The following is a 7148-nucleotide window of genomic DNA, read 5'->3' as shown; positions in this document are numbered from 1 at the left end:
GGGCATCCATTAAAGAACCTGAAGATTCTTACAAATAATGAATTTTCTTGTGATGCTTGTTATCAAGGCAAAATGATCACTAGATCATCACCAATAAAGGTTGGCATTGAGTCCCCTACCTTCTTAGAACGTATACATGGGGATATATGTGAACCTATTCACCCACCAAGTGGATTGTTTAGATATTTTATGGTCCTAATAGATGCATCTTCAAGATGGTCTCATGTGTGCCTATTATCATCTCGCAACCTGGCGTTTGCAAAGTTATTAGCCCAAATAATTCGATTAAGGGCACAATTCCCAGATTATCCTATAAAGGCTATTCGCCTTGATAATGCTGGAGAATTCTCATCTCAAGCTTTTGATGATTACTGTCTATCAGTTGGGATAAAAGTTGAACATCCGGTAGCTTATGTTCATACTCAAAATGGCCTTGCAGAGTCATTTATTAAACGACTGCAATTGATAGCAAGACCACTACTTATGAAAATAAAATTGCCCACTACTGTTTGGGGCCATGCTATCTTGCACGCAGCATCACTTATCCGTCTCAGACCAACACATTATAATAAATATTCTCCGTCAAAATTAGTTTTTGATCATGAACCAAATATTGCCCATCTATGAATTTTTGGATGTGCTGTATATGTGCCAGTAGCACCACCACAGCGCAATAAGATGGGCCCCCAAAGAAGGTTAGGAATATATATTGGGTTTGAATCACCCTCTATTATTCGCTATCTTGAACCATTAACGGGAGATTTATTTACTGCTCGATTTGCAGATTGTCGATTTGATGAAACAAATTTCCCACAATTAGGGGGAGAGAAAAAGGAAATCAAAAGAGAAATTGTGTGAAAAGTTTCATCATTATCTCACTTTGATCCACGTACCCCTATATGTAATCAGGAGGTCCAGAAGATCATCCATTTACAGAATATAGCAAATCAAATGCCAGACGCATTTACTGATTTGAAAAGGATAACTAAGTCACATATCCCTGCAGAGAATGTGCCTATCCGAATTGATGTCCCAGCAGGACCATCTATTAGCATGAGAGCTAGTGAACCTAAAGCACGCCTGAAGCGTGGTAGGCCTATGGGTTCTAAGGATCGAAATCCTAGAAAAAGAAAATCGACAAATGATCAAAATGATATTATGAAGGGATCTCCTGAAGAGACCCAAGATCTGATTAGTTATGAGATTCCTGAAGAAATCAATAAACCTGAGACTCAAGTGAGCGAAAAACTTTTAATAAGTTCTACTGGTGATGGGATTAATTTAAATCGATCTGAAATAGTGGTGGATAATATTTTTGCATATAATGTTGCACTTAACATTATGCAAGATAGTGAGGATTTTGAACCCCGATCTGTCGAACAATGTCAACAAAGATCTGATTGGCCAAAATGACAAGGGGCAATTCAATCAGAATTGAACGCACTTGCTAAAAGAGAGGTCTTTGGACCAGTAGTCCAATCACCTGCTGGTATAAAACCAGTTGGTCATAAATGGGTTTTTGTGCGAAAAAGGAATGAGCAAAATGAAGTTGAAAGATACAAGGCTCGCCTTGTCGCACAAGGATTCTCACAACGACCTGGAGTCGATTATGAAGAAATATATTCACCCGTTATGGATGCTATAACATTTCGATATCTCATCAGTTTAGCCTTATGTGAAAGGCTTGAAATACATATGATGGATGTGGTTACGGCTTATCTGTACGGGTCACTTGATAATGAGATTTACATGAAAATCCCTGAAGGATTTAAAATGCCTGAAGCATATTCAAAATCTCGGGAAATGTACTCAATCAGATTACAAAGATCTTTGTACGGTTTAAAACAATCTGGGCGCATGTGGTATAATCGCCTCAGTGAATATTTGTTGAAAGAGGGTTACATAAATGATGTTATTTGTCCATGTATTTTTATAAAGAAAATGGCATTAGAATTTGTTATACTTGTTGTTTATGTTGATGACATAAATCTTGTTGGAACTCTAGAAGAGCTCCAAAAGGCAATTGAATATCTTAAGAAAGAATTTGAGATGAAATATCTTGGAAAGACAAAACTTTGTCTTGGACTGCAAATTGAATATTTAGCAAATGGGATCTTTATGCATCAATCTGCCTATACAGAAAGGGTCTTAAAATGTTTTTACATGGACAAAGCGCACCCATTGAGTACACCAATGGTTGTTCGATCACTTGAAGTGAATAAGGACCCGTTCCGACCTCCAGAAGAGGATGAGGAACTACTGGGTCCTAAAACACCCTATCTCAGTGCAATTGGTGCACTTATGTATCTTGCTAATGCTACAAGGCCTGGCATAGTATTTTCTATTAATTTACTAGCAAGATATATCTCTTCTCCTACACGGAGACATTGGAATGGGATTAAGCATATATTGCGATATTTAAAGGGAACTCTTGATATGAGTTTGTTTTATGCTAACAAAGATAGTGCAGATCTTGTTGGTTATGCAGATGCAGGTTATTTATCTGATCCCCATAAAGCTAGATCTCAAACAGGGTACGTGTTTACATGTGGAGGTACTATCATATCATGGCGCTCCAAAAATAATCTATTGTTGCTACTTCTTCAAATCATGCTAAAATAATAGCTATTCATGAAGCAAGTAGGGAATGCGTATGGTTGAGATCAATAATTCATTTTATTCGAGAAAAATGTGGTTTGGAATGTGAAAAAAGACCCACAATTTTATACGAAGACAATGCTGCATGCATAGCCCAATTGAAGGGAGGATTTATAAAAGGAGATAGAACGAAGCACATTTTACCAAAATTATTCTACACACACGATCTTCAGAAAAATGGTGACATTGATGTGCAACAAATCCGTTCAAGTGACAATCCGGCAGATTTATTCACCAAATCTTTACCAACTTCAACTTTTGAGAAGATGGTATACAAGATTGGAATGCGGAGACTTAAATATTTGAAACAAGGTTTTCATCAGGGGGAGTAAAATACGCGATGTACTCTTTTTTCCTTATTAAGGTTTTTTCCCACAGGGTTTTCCTTATAAGGTTTATAATGAGGCAGCTAGCAATGCGTAGTACTCTATTGGAAATAAGCCTCCTGAAGAAGCTTATCCTTTCGGTACTCCGTTATGGATAAATATTACCCATGATAGAAGATTATCTATATCTGGCACAACAGTTTAGAGCAGCAGCTTACACAGCAGCTTACAAGTAGCTTACACAGCAGCTTGCAGCAGCAGCTTACACAGCAGCTTGCAGTAGCAGCTTACACAGCAGCTTCCTTTCTTTTATAAATAGAGGAGAATTCAGTTCATTATGTACATAAGTTTAAAGTTTGAATAATATATCATTTTCTCTCTATACTTGTCTTTACTTTACGGTCTTTATTTTATAACATGTTTTTCTTTTTGGTATTGCTTCCCGTTTTATTTTTCCATCTAAATTCTCTCCCGCTACCTTCAACGAAATACGCTAAATTGGCCAAATAGTATACCCTTGAAATCGGTCAAACAGTGTATGCTTGAAATCGGCACCAAGAATCTCTATCTCCCTATATCTCAACCGGAAACTAAAATCGTCGGCTCTATCACAGTCGCAGACACCTTCACAATCGCCGGTCAGTTTCTGTCTCTATTTTTAAGATTCGATTGGGTGGGTTAGGAGTTGATGAAAAATTACTATTGGCTGGGTCTAGGGTTTCGATTATCGAAGTATAATCGCCAGCACCATCTCAATCGCTGCTAAGTTTTATTCCAAGCCGCTGCAATACTAATTTTTTGGGTCGTTGCTGCTCAAAATACAAATATATATTAAGACATTTTGTTAAATCTATTTGATGATTCTGTCATTTTGTTTCTTTTTGATTTGTTGAAATCATCCGAGTGAGTGCTTGATATGGATTAGGGATATGCATTAGGGAAATTTTTCCGTTCTTGATAGTCCCTGTCGTTTATTTGATGTGCAAAGTTTTCAACTGCTTATTCACTTTAAAGTTTAAACTATACTTAGCACATCTGATGTGCTTCATATCTAGCTCTTAACATTTTTGTGCTGAGAAACTGGGATTGCAATTTCTTGAAATTTTAGATTCAGTTAATTACAAGTTAGAAACCTCTATGAGATATATTGCTAAATCCTGTTATAAGAGATTTTCTTATATTTCTGTATAAGCAGTGATCCTACTTTTAAATTTAGCAATCTTCGAATAGAAAAATGTTGCATTCTACTAAAATAATATGTTGGTTTTAGCTTTACTGTTTGAAGGAAAGGTTTTTAGATGATCAGTTTGAGCATATCTACAACTTTTTTCTATATCGGGTTTCTGGAGAGTATATCTTCTATTAAAAATATTTGTTTGACATTCTTCTCATAACATATATTTTTTATAAGGTAAAGATTTAAGCATACAAAGAGGAAACTAGTCAAATGTCTAATTTTCTTTACTGTTGCTTAACAAAGTTATTGAGACATCGTTATTGTTTAACTCTCCATCATCTCTTTTTATGTAGGTTTCGAGATTGTTACTGGCCTCATTCTCCTTCACTTTCTTATCTTCATCGTCAAAGTATTCTACTTACCAGATACCCAAACACTTGAGCCTAAGCCGATTTGTGATTTGTGATGTCCAACTATGGCAGTTTGTGATTTGTAGAGATAATATTTTGTGTGTGTTTGCTATGTTGTGATTTGTGATCTTTGGATGCTGTTGAATTGGAGGAAAACTGATTGAATTGATTCCTCTATTTTCCCTAATGTTATATGTTTACTTTTGATTGTTATAAGTTATTCATAGCATACTATACTTAAACAAAATCCTGTTAATTTAAGTGTAAAGTAATTCTATTTGAACTGTGGATTAGGTGGATGTGAACTAGTCGGTTCGTTAGCTTTCGAGATATCTCCGTGTTAATGCTCCATTGATTCGACTATGTTAATTTTTTTCCAGATATATTTGTGACTTGGATTCTGTTGTAAATTGCTGTTAGTTCTAGTTTCGCCTTTTGCACTTTAAATCACGAAAGTGTTACTTAATAGTTGCTATGCTAGGAGAATGTTTTTTACGATTTGCTACTTGTTAAGAAAAGAAATGATCAATTGTAAATCTATTCGTTTAAATATTAAACTCTCCCAGCTGGAATGATAAGTTAGTTTTTGTGAAGTTCACCTGCCGTAAGTCAGTAATGTAGATGTTAATTTAATTTGTGTTTTCTTATGTCTCACGTAGCATGTTCATAGGTTGTGTCGTTGTTTTTGAATTAAAGTTTAGAATTCTATCTCATGTCCAAAATGCCAAACCTAAGGTAGCAGCCTGAAGTGTCTCACTTTATGAATTACAAGTCATAATCTTGAGGAAAACTCTTATTTAATTGAAATATGATATTTGGCTTAAAGTATATATATTTATATGTATATCGCCTCATATTTTACTCGTGTTTCGTAAATTTCGAATGTAAAATGTATTGATTTATACTTATTTATGGTGTTTTTATATGTAGGAATCATCCAAAGGCAATAGGGGGCGAAATGTGATAGATTAGAGCGAAAAAGGAGAAAAGTTAAAAATGTCGATTTCCAGGGCCCCAATTTCCAGAATGTTTATTTTTTCAGTGCCAGGGCTAGTGCCCCACGCTACCCTGGGTGCAGGTGATCGGAAACATCTCCTACTTCGCTTGGGACAAGGTTATTTCGGTCCGAGACCCTCCCCCAAACTTGTATAAAAGCAAGTCTAAACCTATTTTGGAGGATATCTAATATACTTTGAAAGAGAATTCATATGGAGGAACACACACCACGCTTGGAGGAGACTCCTAACTAGTTTTTCTTCTCTTCTCTTCCTTTAATTTCATAGTTTCTTAGTTCTAGAGTTTTGGGTGCTACATGAACATTGTAGTTTGAATTTGAAATTGTTCTTATTATTTTATCATATTGGTTTATTTATTCAATCTTGCGCTTAATTATTTGATTGCTTGATCACCAATTGAATATTATCTACGAATCTAGTATTGAACTCGGGAGAGAGAATTCTAAATTGCATATATAAGATTGAGTAGAGCGAGATCTTGAACTTGAGTATCGAAAACGGATTTGCGGTTAGGATAGGAATATACCTAATCGCCTTGCTTGGTTATTATACGGGAATTATTAATGCGTTCTTGTTAATTCTAATTCCATAGGAATATAGGCGTTAGGTTAGCTTGAATAGGCGAGTAGTACTTCGGAAGAAGGCTACGAGCAATATTAATCATGTCAATCAATAAACCAGATAAATTAATAAGATGATTTAAGTGAAAAACTCAATGGGTTTGTTAGCTAACCCATAACTCTGGAATATTTTCTCCCATTGAATTCGTCTCTAATATTGCCAGCTTATTTTCTTTAATCGCTTAGTTTACTACTCTAGATTTGTTTAGTTAAATAATCACATCTTAGGAATCGTTTGAATGGATTAATTGTTTGGGTTTAATTTAGTTGATAGTTAATCACAAGTCCCTGTGGGTACGATATTTGGACTTACAATCTTATATTACTTGTCGACCACATATACTTGCGTGTGTGTTTTGGGAGAAACAAAATACACGTGTAGCAAGATAAAATAAGTTTTATTTTTATAAATCCTTCTAATGCAAAGACATCTACCATGCTTATGTGTCCCAATGAACCTTTTAAGAGTCCATGCTTGCTTTTTCTTCTTGCTGGCTTCAAGATACTTCCCAAACACCAAGTTGTTTTTTTCCTGTAATTTTAGTTGTTAGATTCTCGTTTCTAAAATCAGTTCTTTTTCTCCGTTAGTTCTATCATTGCTAAATAATATGGATGTGGATTTTATAGTTTAATCCTTTGTTTGAATGAATAACTCATTCAAATTTGTTAAGCTTAAATCAAGTTAAAGGAGTTATATATATTTGTTATTTACATTTAGTAGTAGTTGCTGTTGCACGACGCACCTATCTTCTTGTTGATGACAATCATGACTTTCTAGGGATTGTTTTTTTTGGTTGAGTGATGCTTCTGTCTGCTGTTCGTGAACCAAACAAAGCACAAGCAACCACTAAAAGGTTAGGGGGTATAGAGAATACTAGCCTAACTATGAGAGGATTTGTTACATGTAGAAGAGTGCTTTCTAATTCAACTGGTGAGAATTT

The 7148-nt window shown here is 35.2% G+C and overlaps 1 long non-coding RNA gene across 2 annotated transcripts; it reads left to right on the top strand.

The window, feature by feature from the left end:
- Positions 1-3421: 3421 nt before the first annotated feature.
- On the top strand, positions 3422-5948 carry LOC138903599 (uncharacterized). Of its 2 annotated transcripts, XR_011412913.1 has the most exons (3): positions 3429-3622; positions 4515-4570; positions 5502-5948. It is a non-coding gene; the product is annotated as an uncharacterized lncRNA (long non-coding RNA). The 2 variants fall into 2 exon arrangements; XR_011412914.1 differs by lacking the exon at positions 4515-4570 and having other exon boundaries at positions 3422-3622.
- The last annotated feature ends 1200 nt before the right edge of the window (positions 5949-7148 follow it).

The sequence above is a fragment of the Nicotiana tomentosiformis genome, chromosome 12 (assembly GCF_000390325.3).
Source record: "Nicotiana tomentosiformis chromosome 12, ASM39032v3, whole genome shotgun sequence".
Taxonomy (NCBI): domain Eukaryota; kingdom Viridiplantae; phylum Streptophyta; class Magnoliopsida; order Solanales; family Solanaceae; genus Nicotiana; species Nicotiana tomentosiformis.
Note: the sequence above shows the minus strand (reverse complement) of the source record. Positions and strands in the feature narration are given on the sequence as shown.